Here is a 16,698-nt window from a genome sequence, read left to right on the forward strand (position 1 = left end):
CACCAGGAAATGAATATGTAAATAGTTATATGATCCCCAAGGGATAATTGCTTTGTTGTAAAATAGTCTCACCAGGAAAGCATAGAAACATGACAAGTCTCATTGTGCTTTTGGGATAGACAAGCAGCCCCAGATAAATATCTGAACTGTTTTGGATGTTGCTGGGATTTGATTTGGCGAATTAATGTAGAACACACTCTCCTCTCACTACCATTATTTAGTGTGACACTGCACAGTTTCATGCTAACTCGCTGGTAGAGTGAGAGGCATTTATGTTTATCTGATTGGACAAGGAAAACTCTCAGCCTTAGCCTCCAGCAACAGTGGAGAGTTAACAAGCTCCACGCTGGAGAGAAAAACCTTGTCTATAATCCTCCAGAGCCCACCATACCGTGGCTTGTTCAAAGTGCATGGTCCCTTCTCACTGGGATGGACAAAATCATCCTGATAAAATGAGGATTGACCCGTGCCTTTGCTCCACATTTTTAATAAAAGAGAGGGAGATCTAAGCTTTCCCTGGAGATTAAATACATGTATGTGTGTATATATATATATATACGCACATATATATAAATGATGTTGGCTGGTCAGTTTGTTTCATTCCTCTTTCATGCTCCTGATGCCAGGGGCACCGCCTGATCACACTGGGAAGTTTGCTTATGAAAGGACTGAATAAAAATGAAGCAAGGCAGCAGCCTCTACAGGTGCAGATCTGGAGTTTAGGATAAACGCCTACAAGCTTGGATTTCCTGCCTTCCACTTACCGTAACTGTCTAATCTGGCTATCCATTCACCTTTCCTTTCATCCCAGGATGTCTAGTCTGATCTAACTGTCTGTCCTTTCATCCCCGCTATCTTCCTCTTGATCTGTGTTTTTTAGAGCTCATTCATCACACCTTACAACTTCTAAAGCACCTACACAGGGCCACAAAGTTTCTCTTTACATTTTAGCCAAAGTGCTTGAAGCGATCGAAGGTGCAGCCTCTCAGGAGAGGAGTTGTTACTTCTTGTTCGAATCAGACCTGAAAGCATGCCGGTGAATGCACTGAAAAGAGAAGAGAATTGTTCACATCCTAGAAGCTTTTATTTAAATTGTTGCCCACTGGAACCTGTCTGTTTCCAGTGGGCTTTGTTAATTGTATGGCTTCATTAATTGTATGGCTTCATTAATTGTATGGCTTTCCTGGTTGTGTTTCTCCTTGTATTGGTTAGGGGATGCAAGTACATAGGGAACTAGCAAGTAAATGGATAACGTAGGGCACCAACCAAGTAAATGGATAATGCAAGACATTGGGGTGAAAGGGGATACTCCAGAAAGGCTACTACATTCACAGACACATTTTTAGCCTGTCACTATGTTTCCAGCCCGGGTGGCAGTTTGATTTTGATTTCTACAAAGGACTGGAAAGCATAGAGGACATCTGAACAGGGGAAAAAAAAAAAAAAAAAAAAAAAAAAACACAAAAAAACTTGAATATGGGACAAAAGTGGCTCTTTCAATACAAGTCTGCATTAGGGGTCTTTATTTCAGGTCTGAAACAAGGAAGGTCAGGGTGGAGACGGTCAGTGGAGATGAGAGAAATGAATCATATATCAGCAAACGCTTCTGTGAGTACCAGCATCCCCTGCCTTGAAAGAGGTGCACTGATTTCCTAAGCAATCTCTAACTAGCAACTAGCTTCAGACAGTGATTTAGGGGCAAAATTAGCTTTACAGGGAATACCTCTTTGGGAAGGTCTCCCTCTCATTCTCCCTCACTCATTCCTTCTGTTCTTTTATTTCTTCTCCCCACTCCCCCATCACCACCCCCCCAAAGGCGAAGTTGTTCCTTGGGAGCCCTTTTGAGGGGAGAGAACCATGGTGAGATTCTTGTGTTGGCATGGCTGATGTTAATGGGTAACACCAGGGCCAAAGGTCCTTTAAAGCTCCCACATCTGCAGCTTTGTACAGACCTCACCTCCGAAATGCCTCAAAGTGTGTAGCCAGGCAGGGCTTAATGTGTATTAGCAAGACAAAGACCCAGGGAGGGGAGGAAAGGGGGATGAGTTTTAATTTACTGAAGATTTATTAGGCCTCATGAAATCGGCCTGAACCACCCATTTTCTATATCATCTGCCCACATCTAAAGGGGGCGGCTTTGTTGCGGGGAGATGGTTGCTGAGAATTATCCCGCAACAAATCTCACCAGCGTGAAAGGGACACAGACAGGAGCAGGACATGGAGGACGGTTCACGTTCCCTACACAGAGCCCAAAATCTGGAAATATGGAAATGTGGGAATGCCATTCAGGCTCCATCCGGCCTTCCCTTGACTTTTGTTTGTGGGGTGCATGTTCTCTGTGCTCAGCCTTGCTCGCTCTGGTAGGTGAGTGAGATATAAGGAGGGTTGAGAGAGAGAGGAGGGGACAAGGCCAAGGTGGGCATCACGTGTGGATTTGGAGATGATGGGATCTGTTTTGTGGAAGGAGTGGAGAGTCTGTGTTCGTACAGAGATAAGAGCCTGCCTTTCAAGTCACTGCCATGTGGCTCCAAACCTCAGCCTGGAAGAAAAGCCTTAATTCAGCTCACAGCATGCTACAGGATGACCCTTCTCAGAGCTCTCCAGGCTGTAGTGTGGCCATGAGCTGTTGCAGTGCTCAAACCAGGTTTTTGTGAGCCTGGAGGACAGCCCACTGCTGTCTCCAGGAGAGAAGGAATTGTCTTTGAGGGTGAAGCTGGCCAAGATCTCCTCAGTATTTCTCCTTGCTCATCACATCAGCAGAAAGGAGATGACCCTGGGTGGTGAACTATGCGTGTTTACCCCAAAGTAAAGGTGTACGCATCTCAGCAGACAGGCCAGTGGTTAAGGGTGGTTAAGCATACGATGTGAGAAGAACCAGTGGGATCTATCTTAAACTGATATAAAAGGGAAGTTGCTCAGAGCCAACAGACACTGCCTACAGGTTACACGGAGGGATACACAGAGACCCTTTTAACAGATGGTAGGCAACTAGTATCTGATTTTTGACACCCAGTTGTACACATATATGATATATGCAAGTAAACAAGTGGTCTGCCTTTCAACCCTTCTCCAATATCCATGTCCTCCTTTCCTACAGTGTCTAAGCTAGGATGGAGGTGAATCACCCAGCCTGGATGTCTAAGCACTCCTAGCTGTCATGGTTTAATGGTTTTCGTCTTTTAGACAAGGTAGGGTCTGAACAGTTAGACGTGGGAAGTGTTCTCTGTTCTGGTGTGTTGCCCCTGCTGCTGTTTTTTTGGGATGACCAGAATGTAACAGAAAGGATTTGAGAAGAGGATGGATGTAGAGGAAAAATCCTTATCTAATCTTTGGAAATGAAGCATGCTCCCATCTCGGGGCAGTCAGTGAGACCTGCTGTAGCTGAGATCAGGCTCCCAGTGAAAATGCCTCCCAGTGCTGAGGTCTGTTTGGAAAAGTCACCTTCTCTTAAATGAAAGACCAAATCATTTTCCGATTTTGGCACAAATCAGGGGAGGGAACAAACATCTTACTGACATATGGGTGAAGAGGATGTCCTGAGAAATCTTCATGTTGTTCAGTTTATAGGACCATGTAGCAGACAGACTGGAGAGGAGCCTATGGAAACAGCACGTGCATTCACGCACACACCCACCCCACTCGCAGGCATTCCCCCTATTCAGTGCCAGTAATTAACCCCCACAGAAAGGTCAGTGTAGGGTACAAAGGGGCCTGATTCTCCCAGGCAGTGGCTGCAGTGGCTGTATGGAGTGGTAGAAGTTCAGAGTAACCATGTGGGGTCTTTCTGTGCTTCATCCATGGACGTGGAGGTGACCTGGGCAGTGACCAGCCCTGAGATTCAGGCTGTTTTCATGCCCAGGGGTGTCTGAGGGCAGACAGAAGACCTGGAGATACACCTGGGAAGTAAAACAATGTGGTGGTAGATGGGAAGGAGAGGGGAGAGCGGTTGTATGAGAGCGGTGATTAGATGGGGTGATTTCCATGGTTTCATTTTCACCTAGCTTTGCAGGATAATATCATCAGCAGTCATCTATTTAATGCATCAGCTTCCTGGTGTGAAGGGGTGTTCAGCAGCTTCTGCAAATGCAGTCATAAGAGCCTTTCCCATCCCTGGCCAAAGCAGCCAGCACCCCTGCCCTGCTGAGCCCCCTCCGTGCTCCCCTTGGCTTGCGGGCCTGGAACCGTGGTGCCCAAGGTCTGTGGCCCTTATCCCACTGGGCTGTTAAAGGGATGGGATCCTCTTGCTAGTAGGGAAACAAAGGAAGTCCAGGGATGGAGTGCAGCACCTTGGCCTCCAGCTGGTTGGGAAGGTGTCCAGTACCAGGGTGCTGGGACATCCCTGCCTGACATAAGGCACAGACGTACCTCTGCTGAGGTGGCCATGGGCTCGGGCACCTCAGACCCTCCAGATGTGGGTCTGGAGCTGTCACACGATGATAAGCCATGTACCATGCCCTGATTAACTGATGTTGGATGTATGTGTATGTTAAAGGGACCATTCTTTTCACTTGCTCACAGAGGGCAAGCTCCAGCTGTGGTAAGTGGGAACCTACAGCCAGAGGCGATGTTTGTTTCTGTACTCTGCTACGACGCGTATAAATACTTGCACCTCGTTTGAGTGACGGGTGCAGGTCATGTTATCTCCCAAAACTATTTATGTCTTCCTGCTCCAGAGGGTGGAAAAGTGCTTGACAGCCTGCCAGGTAATTCTTCCTGAGAAAAGAGTTCCTAGAGTCACCTTGCAATTCCTCATGTTACTGTTGACCCTTGTATCATCCCTCCCTGTGGAAGCTAAGACACTTCCAACAGAGAGGCCACGTGGCATAGCAAAATGTTGTGGGTTGTGCACTAAGTCTTGTGGGCGTCTCTGTGGGAAGCGCCCTTCCAAGTGCAATGGGATGACTTGACTGTTCCCCAGAGCAAGTGATTGTAATCAGCTGAAGCCCTGAAGGTCAAAAAACATGGGAAACTGCTAATTCCTAGGTCAAATGTCAGGCATGCAGGTTGTTGTAGCCCATAGGAATTGCCATCTAGCAGTGAAATTTAAATTAAAATCTTCAGCAAAGTTCTCAATCGATTAAAAATTTAAAGCTGACACTTAAGATGTCACCGAGGATAGTTGTTAGATTTTGCAGCGACTGCTGTCACAGCTCAGCAGATTTGGCAACAGAGGTGTTCATAAGTATTTTTTAACTGTCTTGTCTTAGGGAAATGGTTGTGTGTGGATGACAGCAGGAAACATCTAGGTCCCCGTGAATGTCTGCATGTTTCTGCTTGATTCAGCTCTTGCAAACTCAGTCTGGGACCTTTCCTCTGGGAAAAAGCTGGGATTCTGCTCCATTGAGGATGGGACACAGTGGATGGGCACTGCCCAACAGCAGAGCCACACGGGAGCATGTACAAACAATAGCGTATCTAAAAATAGTACATTTGCAAGTATTTTGCAGGTGTTTGGGTGAAAGAAGCATTATACTGGTCTAGAATCACTCCCACAATCGCTTCTCTTCTCAGCTGTACTTTGTGAAGTTATTTCTACTCCATTATTATATCCTTATGATATGTGTCACAACAAAAGCATGAGACCTCCCTTGTGCTGCTGAGTTTTGTATAAATGCAGTTCGCCATGTGATCATCTCCAGCTTCACAGCTAAGTGCCTTGCATTGACGCTTTCCAAGTCAGCTCCCTGGGAGCTGCATGGGCTTGTCAAAGGGTTAAGATTTGTCCTATTGATACAAAAATGCCTTTAGACATCGCTATTCTTGAAAAACACTGTCTGAACCATTGAACCCCTTTGGAGTTAGAAAGCTGTTCATCCACCCTCAGGAGGAAAGATGAATGGTGAACAGAAAAGTTACAGTCCATGGTCAGGCTGAGCAAACATGTAACTTTTGGAAGGCAGTCAAAGGAAGCTGAAAAGCCATCTTAGATACGGAGCTGAGCATGAGTCACCCAGGGAAGTCAAAATAGACTGCTCAAGTACTTCACTTCAAAGCCTTCAACACCATCAACTCTCAAGCATCCCAGGAATGTCATTGCTCTTCAAAGGAGGCAGGGAGGGATCGCTGTGTGTCATGCATTCACCTCTTTTGTAAGGAGATTTAACAAAGCCCTTTAGAGGACATTCAGTGTGTGCTCCTCCTGGGAGGCTGCTGGTTTCCCCATTTCACTCTGGACTGCCTTGCCCAAGCCTCAAGTTCGATCCTATGCCATACTTACCCCAGAGTCCTGCAACTCGTGATTCACTTTGGATTTATTTAATTGGGAAGCAATACCCACTGACTTCCCAGGCATCGCAATGAGCTCAGCATCCCTCTTTTCCTTTAGGCTAGCCAAATCCCCATTGCTGACAGCAGGTTTCAAATGGTGCGATGGAAGAAGCCCTGCTCAGAGGCTGGCTGTGCCCGCACCCCATCCCACCCCATCCTCTGCTCCCTGCCAACAGCTCCCAGCCCTGGCAATGTCCGTGCCATAGGCTAGGCTCTGCAGTCTGCCAGCCCGGTTGGCAACACAGATGTGAGCTCGTGGTGATTTCACTCAGACAACAAGCTGAAAATCAATATTTGATTTTGTCAAGAGTTTCGAAAGCAGATAATCATTCTGATGTGAAATGTCTCTTTTTAAGATTCAGTGCTGTCTACAAGAATACTTCAAGTCTACCCAAAATTCTCAATTATTTTTATTATTTTATTGGGGAAGACTGAAATGAGGAATCTTACACTGCCCTTGTAGATAGCTCTTAGCAGAATCTGAAAAATTCAACATCCTTTCGGGTGAGCAGGCCACAAGTGGCAAACTGCTTTTTCTGAAGATATCTTCTTCTGAACTTGTGAGGTTTTTTTTTGGTTGGTTGTTGTCCTTCTTTTTGCATTATATTTTAATCTCATCTCCACTGTGAAAGAAAACTAAAACTTAGCAGATCAAAGAATCATGTTAAGAGGAAAATACTATATTTTTGGGGGGTAAAATATTAATTTTTCTGGAGGAAGACAATGCAGGTCCTGCCATCGCTGCCAGTAGTGGAGCTGGGAAAGTTTTGTCAATGAATAGAAGAAAATGAATAAAATAACAGGGCTTAGTCAAAGCAAAGAGAAATTCAGCACAATGAAACAGAAACTGGAGAGGGAATTTGAAGCGTTAGAAGCTGAATGCAATTGCTTGAGTTGGAACCCAACCAGCGTCCTGGGGCTAACACCTCTCCTCCACGGAAAGTGCTATAGGAACTTTAATATTTATAATGTTTGGGATTCTGGGTTTGTGCCTTGTCCAAGAAATGGATTTTAAAAATAAATGTTGATGCTGCTGAGGATTCTCACTTGGAGGAGAAACTGGGGGCAGGCCACAGACTTGGTCAAGGCTAAATATAAATGCAGCATCTAGGTGACTTAGGTGCCAAATTCTTATTTTCTAAAATCACTTAGGTCCTTAGGCCCAGATCCAACCGTATGCTTAGAGTCCTAGCTGGGAGACAGGAGCTCAAATTGATATTACACACATGTACTTTGTTAGATCTGGGCGCCGAAGCACAAATCTCAGTGTAAGTCTATAAGATATAAGCTGTTAAGTCACTAAGCACCTTTGAAAATATGACCTGAGCATATGGGAAATATAGTTTCCATGCAATTTAGCACTTGGAAGCAAGGTAAATCAGACCAGCTCTGTTAGACTGGTAAGCCTGGGCTATTGGTTTGCACTGTGCTTTTTCCACGTTGCACGTCTGGGTTAATTCATTCCAGTTGTTGGGGCTGCCTTGGCAGCAGTGGAGAAGGACATGCACCTCCCGAAGGACGTTACGGGTGGCAGAGATGAGCAAGCCGGATTGCCCTGTCTCGGTGCAAGGTGACACAGGTCACAACCCATGTGCCCATGTAGGCACATGCTAAAGAGTTTTGCTGCATCAGAGCTGAGTGCATGACCCTGGAAGGATGGTGCCCTAACATGGCCTGGATCCCTCCTCCCTTCCCCTATTACTCTCAGTGCCCAGGAGGCAGTGCCCAATGGTGCATCACAGTGTCTTCTGCCTTGACATCCAAGCCAGTTTTTATGAAGGGTGTTATCCCAGTCATCCCTCCAGCTACGTCAAATAAATCCAGTATTTCAGGGCTCTGCTGGACCAGCCCCTTGGAAGTGGCTGGGAAAGCACCATCTGTAGAGAGTATACAGGGTGAAAACATACTGCATCTGTACTGTGCCCGTTCCAGGTTGGTACATCCATCCGTCCACTCACAGAGCCAGCAGGACTAAGGCAGCTGCCCTTGGTTATGGAGAATTTTTCCATGATAAGACCTTGGCAATGTTTATATTGGAGTCAGCATAATTAATGGGTGCTGTGCTCACTGGTGCTGCCACACTGCCCGCCTTGCAAGGGAGATTTACAGTAGCTGGAAGGAAGCCCAAACTCAAAAGCCTGTAATTGTTTTAATAGCAAATTAAAGCAATGTAGGAAGATACTGTGTTAAGGCCTCTCATGTAAGTGCCATGGGCAGCAATGCAGGAATAGCTGAGATATCACTACCTAAGACAGCCCAGGAGCTGTACTTTTGAATGACTCATTAGTCACATCTAAGAACACCATCAAATGAAATACATTTTAGGGTTAAACAAGCAGTGCCCATCTTTCCTGACCTCCAGCAATCTTGGTACGTGTCAGATTGATGCTAGAAGGTGGAATTTGGTATCTGCGTCACACTGGGATTGATAAAACTGGGTCTGCTCTATGAATCACTTCAGGATCTGACCCAGTTTTTTTTCTGAAGTCCTTGGGAGCTGCGTGTGCTCAGCCCTTTCTGAGCAGAGCCCATGGTGTTTGGTCCTAAATATGGATTTAGCTGATCTCATTTAGGTCAGCAAACCTGAAAATACTGGTCTCTCAGTTAGGTACTATTGTGTTACAAGGAGGATAAGGCTAGCAGCCCTTGTGGAAGGGCTAGGAAGCTTGGCTGATGTCAGTGCCACATCCCTCCATATAGCAGCACCTTTTGGAAGTCCCAGTATTTCCATGGGCTGTGCAGGGAGGGCAGGTCTTCAGCCCCACATCACAGCCTGGGCTATTCTGCCCTAACTGAAGTGAATCAAGGCCAACATGAAGCTCACAGCTTCCCCAGCCTCCAGCACATGTGGAGCAGAGGAATCAGGGCTGATAGAAACTGTTTTAACATGTGTTGGTTCCTGAGCATCTGCAGACCCATCTGGCAGTGAGAGAGGCTGATAGAATAGCCATGAGAGGGTTGTAGAATCACAGAGGTTAATGTTGGAGAACCTTTTTCAGTCTGTGTGGGTTTAGGGTTTCTTCTCTTCCTGTGCCCATTTTACACATGAGGGAATGCCTGAGCTTGTGCTCGGTCTTTCCAAGGACCGAGGTGCCTTGACAAGGCTCTTGCTGAGCTGCCTTTAAATCAGGGCTCATGTGCCCACCAGGCAGCATGGCCACTGCTGGCCCAGCTCTGCCAGCTGCCCTGGCTAAAAAAACAAGGCTGAGCCTGGCTTCACCTCCTGGGGTTTCACCTCATGCTGCTGCATGAGCTGGGCCTTGAGAGCCCCTGGGCTTGTACGGCTGCCGTAGCCCAGGAACCACTGTCACTTGTAATGCTTGTGCTAAAACACCCTGCAAGCTGCAGCTCACACATTTTCCACCTCACGTGCGTGGCTGCGCCAAACAACTCCTGTTTTTATCACCATGGTGTTTCCCTCCACAGGAAGGAGCTCGGCTGCTAAACCCCACAGCTGGTTTCCAGGAGAGGCCTACTCGCCCTGGGCCAGCAGTGACTGCAGGCAGTTACCCTCATGCACCAGGGTACACCTGCAACCACCCAGGCCTGGTGGCTCTGAAAAGAAGTTACCCTTTCCCCAGGGACGTGGTTTGTCCCAGAGCATGGCCTGATGTGTGGTGTGGGAGCACGGCCCAGCTGGGCAGTGTAGGATGGCTGTGTAGAGTGGAGGGAGCAGAGATGGGAATTGCCCTGTCACTGCGGTCTGCAGGACGCACTCTGGGACTGAATCCTGGGAGCTGCACCCGGATTTTGTCTCTGGCATACCTGGTACATTCCCTTCAAGAAAGTCAAGGAGCAAATCAGCAAAAGGACCACGAAGCATTACCAGCCAGAAGTTTACCAGCAGTGTGCTCTCAGTGACAAAAAGGAGTTTGGCCATTCAGTCCTTCTCATTACCCAAGCTGCCATTAACTATCAGATCCACTCTCAGCCAGAGCAGAGATCCCAAAATGTGGCTGAACTTTCTTTTGGTGCCATACGGGTGTGGGTTCCCTGAGGACCACATGGGACTGTCCTCGATGTTACAGCACTTCTTGCCTGCCAGGCATCCTCCAGCAGATATTACAGGGGACATACTGAAGACCCAGATCCCTTCTGGAGCAGCCATGGGACACCAGGAGGTCCCCACAGGAGGAGCTGGTGGACACCAGGATCCCCCCCTCTGTGCCAGACACCTTGTACGTTTTTTTTTTGTTTGTTTTTGTTTTTGTTTGTTTGTTTGTTTGTTTTTCCATTGACTTTTTAACTTCAGGGAAACATACACGGCAGAGATGTGTTCCCTGGGTATTGAAGAAAGATATGTTCCCCCACCTCACCCCAAACACTGCACCTGAACCTGTTCAGGGGGGTCCCTGCTGGCTCCCAGTTGTTGTGCCCAGGCACCTGGGACCTGCACCCTCCGGCTGCTCTGGGTCAGCCACGACCTCGAGAGGGCCCCAAGCGCAGGGACAGGACAGCCACAGCCAAGCGCCGCGCTCCCAAACAATTTAGAGAAACGGAGGAAGAAGGAGTGTATTTGCTTTGATCTATCAGCTTTTATCATTGGTAAACATCTATTAATTGGCTGTGTCAAGCCCAGATCCTTATCGTCTTCTAGTCTAATTTCCCCTGTTCGATACATTTCCTCCACTATAAAAATACCCATCACCCACCCCTGTCAGCACAGATTAAATCTAACGCTCTTTCTTTCAGCTCCTCTCCCCAGTGAGGTTGTAAAGCTGTCAGCTCCACACTTGACAAGAGCCAGGCCGCCCTCCTTCCCTTTGTCTCCTGAAGAAGGAAAATATTTAGGTGTCACTGGCGGGATGGCTGTGGTGGAAGTCAACAGACCTCGACCCATCCATTGATCTGAGCCATGAGAGGAGAGAGGAATTTCCACCGTGAGCAGCTGTGACGGTGCTGGTGGCTGGGGACTGGGGTACATCCATCCGTTACCACCTCCCCATCTGCCCAGAAGCTTTCACATGCTGGTGCTCAGCCCCTTGGGGTGGAGGAGACCCTTTGGAGCCCCCCCAGCTGCTGGCAGAAGTGCGACATCAAAACAACTTCCCAGGCAGCCAGACACTGGCTCCTTGGTAAGAGGTTGATAAAGGGTGTGATGCTGGGTCTCTTCAAAGGAGAAGTGTCCCCCATCCAGGTCTCCAAAGGACAGCTTAAGGGCTGAATGTTTTCCAAGCCTGCTGGCTGAGTGTTAACATCAGGCCCCATCCCTAGGTTTATATAAGGAGCAGCGGAGTGGCTGTGGATGGCATGTGTCTCCATATTTACAGTAAAATAAGTGAGGCAAGCTCCCTGAAATTCCCTCTTGTGTGTGCCCTGCAAATGGACTCCTCTCAGCAGTTCCTGGCTTCTGTATTTAGCAGCAAAGAGAGGGAGACACAGGGTCTGCAGCCCTGCTGGACTCCCATGAGTGTGAGCATCCCTGCATGAAGCTATAAGGCTGAATGCTCTGCTTCCCCTTCAAGCCAAAAAAAAATGCATTATCATGGGGCAGGTGGATATGCATCAGCTGTGGCATGGCAGGAAACAAGCAAAGAAGAAAACAGCTCCTTGGGCAGAGCCTGGGCCCAGCAGAAACGTAGAATTGAAAATAATTTCTCCTTCTGCCCCTGCCCACTTAACACAAAGCATTTTCAAGCCAGGCTGTTTTTTTTGGTAGAAAAGCCCTTCACCTAGCACCTTCAGCACTTGATAAGGTTCTATCACCCGTGTGTTTGAGCCTAAAGTGTCTGCCTATGTGATAACGAGTGTTTCACGATGGTCCTCGGTGACATCCAAATGCAGCGGAGCCGTCACTGCTGCCACACGTTATTCTGGAGCTGTTCTTGCTGCCGTGAAACTCAGGACATTAGGCCAGGAGGCCTCGCAGTACATTTAATGTGCATGTTAGCACTCCATTAAATATTGACTATGCTTAAATAAATGATGCAGCCAACTTTCAAGGAAGAAAGTGCTTATTTTGTCAACACAAAATATCCCTCTGTGCCTTTATCCTCATTAGTCGGTCTGTGGTAAGGAAGTTCTCTGAACGAGGTCTTTGTAACTGGCTTCACGTGACGTCAGTTGCCTGATGAAGACTGTATTAGAGCTGAAAACTTGGTTTGGCCTTAAAAAGCAAAGTGTTTTAACCTGAGAATGCCAGAAAGATGACTTCAAAACTTTCTTTCAGAACAGCTTGCAAAGAAGACGTTTGTCAAAACCAAGTCTTTCCCACAAACAGTTTTGACGTAAATGGATCTGCATTTTTACAGAGATATCCTTCAACCAAAGCATCCCAGAAGCACCCCAAATCTTTCAGACTCACCACATCACTACGTCGTGTGTGTCCTCCAGCTGTCCTCAGCTTCACCCTGTCTCAGTGGGCTTTCTGTAGGGTGCGCGCTAATTGGGGGGCTTAGCTACTAAACGTATCCATGCAGGTGGACCGCAAGTCTGGATTCAGCTTGCATGCACTTAGGAACTAAATTGAAAGGCATGAGCTGACAGCAAAATAGCACCTAGGTTCCCTCACCAGCCAGTGAGAGGCCAGATCCTACCCCCAGCCCCAGAGTATGTGGGAAGGTTGCGTCTATTTGGCCACGTCCAGGCAGAGCAGTTGCCCTGCTGAGGACCCTCACCACACTCACTCACACTCAGATGGTTTTCTGGTGAGACCCCAGGCTGGGTCAGGGTGCGGGACAGATTGCAGTGGATGTCCTAGCTTTCCTTTTCTTTTCTGCTTCACCATTGCATTGCTCAGGCCCTCTCTCGCTGCCTCGTTTTACATTTGTTTTCACAACACCTTACAAATAGCTGTTTTTAATAATGCATCATTGGAGGCTCTTTCACAGGCTTTTGGTGCATCAATTATTGAAGCCCAGCACCGGTGTTCTGTGTTAATAATGTTTTTTGGGGGGGTTGTTTATTTCCCTTGGTTAAGTTTTTCATGGGAAGGTCATGAGGTATTTGCCCTGGCTGCCACGGGGTGTGTAACTCCTTGTAACACGTTCATCCATGACCCGAGTGCATCAGCTGCTGGCGCTCAGCTCAGCCTCCATGGCCTGGGCAGGTTTTGATGTCCCCTGGGGCGATGCCAGCTGTGATACAGCAATGTCCCTGCTGCAAAGCAGTCCTCGGGAAGGCCCCCTCTCCCCGGGCATCGGGATACCACCAGGAATCCGCCACCTTCCTGTGTTACCGAGAAGGGCAGGAGCTGGGCTGCTCAGGTTTGACCCAGGTTGTCCCCAGCTGCTGCTGCGCAAGCGAAACAATGCCTGAGAAACCTGCCAATGCTGCTTGTGGCCACAGGCAATTAAAATGTTAAAATCAATGTTGGCAGAGAGAGCTAAGCATGATGCTCAGCGCTGCTACCCACGAGCCAGGAACACTCTGGGGACCTGCCAGCCCCGATGAACTTGTCTCCTGACGTTTTTTTCTAGGGCAGTAACAGCTATCACTGGGCATTTTCCCCATGAATGTTTCCATTCTTTCAAAAAATTGGCTTGTTTTTTATTTTGAAGAGTCTGAATGTAAAATATCCATCTGTCTCAGTTTGTTACCTTCATTTTGCAGAGGGCAGTACTGTTCTCAGAGCTGCTGGTACCTCAAAGGGAGGTGGCCGAGGTGTGTAACTTGGGCAAATGCTGACGTTCGGCTCATGGGACAATTCAGGTTGGAAGGGAACTTGGAGGTCTCTGGTCCAACCGCCTGCTTGAAGCAGGGACAGCTCTGAAGTCAGACCAGATCACTGAGAGCTTTATCAATTCTGGTCTTGCAAATATCTCAGGATGGAGACAGAGCATCCTCTCTGGGCAGCCTGCTGCGATGCTTGATGGTCCTGATGGGGAAATGTTTTTCCATTAACAATTTGCATAAGCCCGTGGGAAGAGTGATTTGCCTGCTGACACCCAGGTAGTGCCACCTGGAGCTGGAGCACGTCAGACATACCACCTCAGCTGTGCCAACAGCAACATGGTGTTTATGAAAGCTACCAGGAAAGCAACCCTGGAAAGAGCTGCTTCATCTGCCCAGGTGCTCTCCACCTCCTTTCCTTTGCCCCGCGTTGGGGCATGCAGTGCCCCAAAACCAAGGGCAGCGTGAGAGCATCTTTTGTTCATGCAGGGTGATGCAGATTTACCCCCTTGTTCCACAGCGGCCTGAAGACATTGACTTTTCATCACTCCCAACCAGAGCCAAATTCTAACAAGTGACCTGGAGGCGAAGGTTATTTATCCCATTAACAGCTTCTGGATCAGGCCCTCTACAGAGATTCTTTTAGTTAAGTTTTACCTTGGCTTGAGACTTCACTAAAATCTAACATCCAGATCTAATAACACCCTGAAGGCTCAGCCAGCATCTCTCCAAGAGCTGGCATGGATTCAGTAGGTAAATGTGTTAAGAGCATGTCACCATTGTGTCAGCCCTGTACCTTAGCAATGGCAACATGGAGTGGGGAAAATGCAGAAAGAAGGGTGGAGGTGGGTGAACTCGCACCTACTGGAGCTTTGGTGGAGGTTGGTGCCAGACTGCTTTTAGGAGCAAGGCTGTTTCGAGGGTTTCCATGGGGCTAGGAGCAGATCACTGGACAATTTCAGGGTGACAAAAAAAGCAGAATGAGTCTAACTGCAGCTGAGGCAGTTGTGGGGTTTTGCTTGCATTTTTTTTTTCCAGCATCAGCAGGTTGCAGTAAAAGCCACAAGCAAGGCTGGGGTTTACTGCAACCTGGGGCTGCCTGTTAGGACTGCAGCTGCCTGCAGTTCCCTGGGCTTCACCCGGTGTTGGTCGCCTGACGTAGCAAGGTGTGGGTCCTTCCAAATGCCTTTGCTGTCCAAGCTGGAGGATCTTTTGCTCCATCTCTCCCATTGGCATATCCTCTGGTGTCCAGCTGCAGGGGTTTCCCACCAGTGTTACTTTTCAGTGTACTCTGCTGTCCAAAGCATAACCTGCTGCCTAGCAGGGTGGGTAGGGAAGGCAGGACTGGGTCTTCCCTTTCTCTCCTGTTTTCTGGCTAATGAGAGGTTTTACGTAAACAAGTGTTTTTATGGCCCATTCTTATGCCAGAAAGGTGTGCCTCACAAAAGGTGCTGAGATGGCTTTGCACTAACAGGGTACACGTGGCACTCTGATTTGCAAGTCCAGGGCACGTTCAGATGGCAATAAGGTGCCCAGACCACACGGAGGGGTGACCAGCACGTGGGATCAGGCCACACGATGGAGGGTCAGCTCTGGGCTGAGCTGGTTGTGGGTAAAGCCTCCTCCCTGCCTTTCATCTCCAGGGTGATCTCTGGAGATGGAGAATGCATTTTAGCATGTGGCTGCAGATTAAAAAGCAGTTGCTGTGGCTTTGTGAGTGAGACTGAGAGCTGGGATCTCCAGGCAGGCTCAGCACTCGTCTCTCAGGGCGCTGGAAGAAGCACTAGATGTGCACTGAACTTGGTTGTGCCCCGAGGTTATGCTCCCTTCTCTCTTAAAACTGGAGAGGAAATTGGTTCACATTTTTTGCTCAAAATGCAATGGCAACCTGGCTGACACCTTGCCTTTTTTCTTTTATTATTATTATTATTATTTCTCTCTCCTACATGGTCAGCCCTGCCTGGTTCCTAATGAGAAAAGGCCGGGGAAATCAGCTGAGGGTACCTCCCACTTCCCTTAATAAAAAGCTGCTGCTAGAGCAGGGTTCACGGAGCAAGTTTGCTTTGCTAGCCTAATCCACACTCCCTCATGGTTTCATACTGCTGAGAATTAAAGAGATGAACATTCCCATGCTGTTAATCTGGTAACAATAAGACAGGGAAGCTGCTGCAGTTTACAGAGAGCACAGCACCGCCACAGCTGGACAGATGTTTGCACGAGACACCTTATTTAAACACCACTCTTGGCTCCAGCCTTGTGTTTTTCATTCTGGTGAGTACAGCGAGCCCTGAAAGTTACACGGAGCAGCTGAGCATTTTATTGCTGACACATCATGCTTTGGCATCTGGTGGCAGGGGTTGCCAGCCAGCTGGAACGACACGGGGCTGGATTTGGTGGCTGCTTCTCAGAGCATCTCCGAATGACTTTGTGTGTGGGTGAAAGGGAAGCGGGTTCACCATGAAATATCTGTGCCTGTTTCGGAGGCATTTCCCAGGGGTGTAAAGTGCCCTTTGGGGAGGAGGAGGGAAGCCAGTGGGCCACAGGCTGGGGCTCTTTGCCCTGACCAGTGCTGCAGCAGGTCGCAGCCCACGGCTGCAACTCAGGTAACCAGAGGCACCAGGAACAGGGGATGCTGGACATCTGCAGCACCTTGCCAGACAGTAGAGCAAAGCTGGGTGGGAGCCCCGGGTGCTTTGCACTCACTGTGAGCAACCTGGGACCAGTGGGCTCCTCACAGCTGTGCCAGATCAGGAATCCAGGGCTAGAAACTTCCCCACAGAAGCACCCAGGGAAGCACAGGGGTGAGGAGCAGCCTCAGCA

The 16,698-nt window shown here is 48.4% G+C and overlaps 1 long non-coding RNA gene across 3 annotated transcripts in view; it reads left to right on the plus strand.

Annotated features, from left to right (window-relative positions):
- Positions 1-16,698, plus strand: part of LOC137841801 (uncharacterized) — a 145,278-nt gene that overhangs the window by 90,378 nt on the left and 38,202 nt on the right. The window contains exon 3 of one of the 3 annotated variants that reach the window (XR_011088749.1): positions 10,960-16,202. The exons of the other annotated variants lie outside the window; for them this stretch is intronic. This is a non-coding gene — a long non-coding RNA (uncharacterized lncRNA). Of the gene's footprint in view, positions 1-10,959; positions 16,203-16,698 lie in introns of those variants that run through there. 3 annotated transcript variants of the gene reach the window in all.

This window comes from Anas acuta, chromosome 18 (genome assembly GCF_963932015.1).
Source record: "Anas acuta chromosome 18, bAnaAcu1.1, whole genome shotgun sequence".
In the NCBI taxonomy this organism is placed as follows: Eukaryota; Metazoa; Chordata; class Aves; order Anseriformes; family Anatidae; genus Anas; species Anas acuta.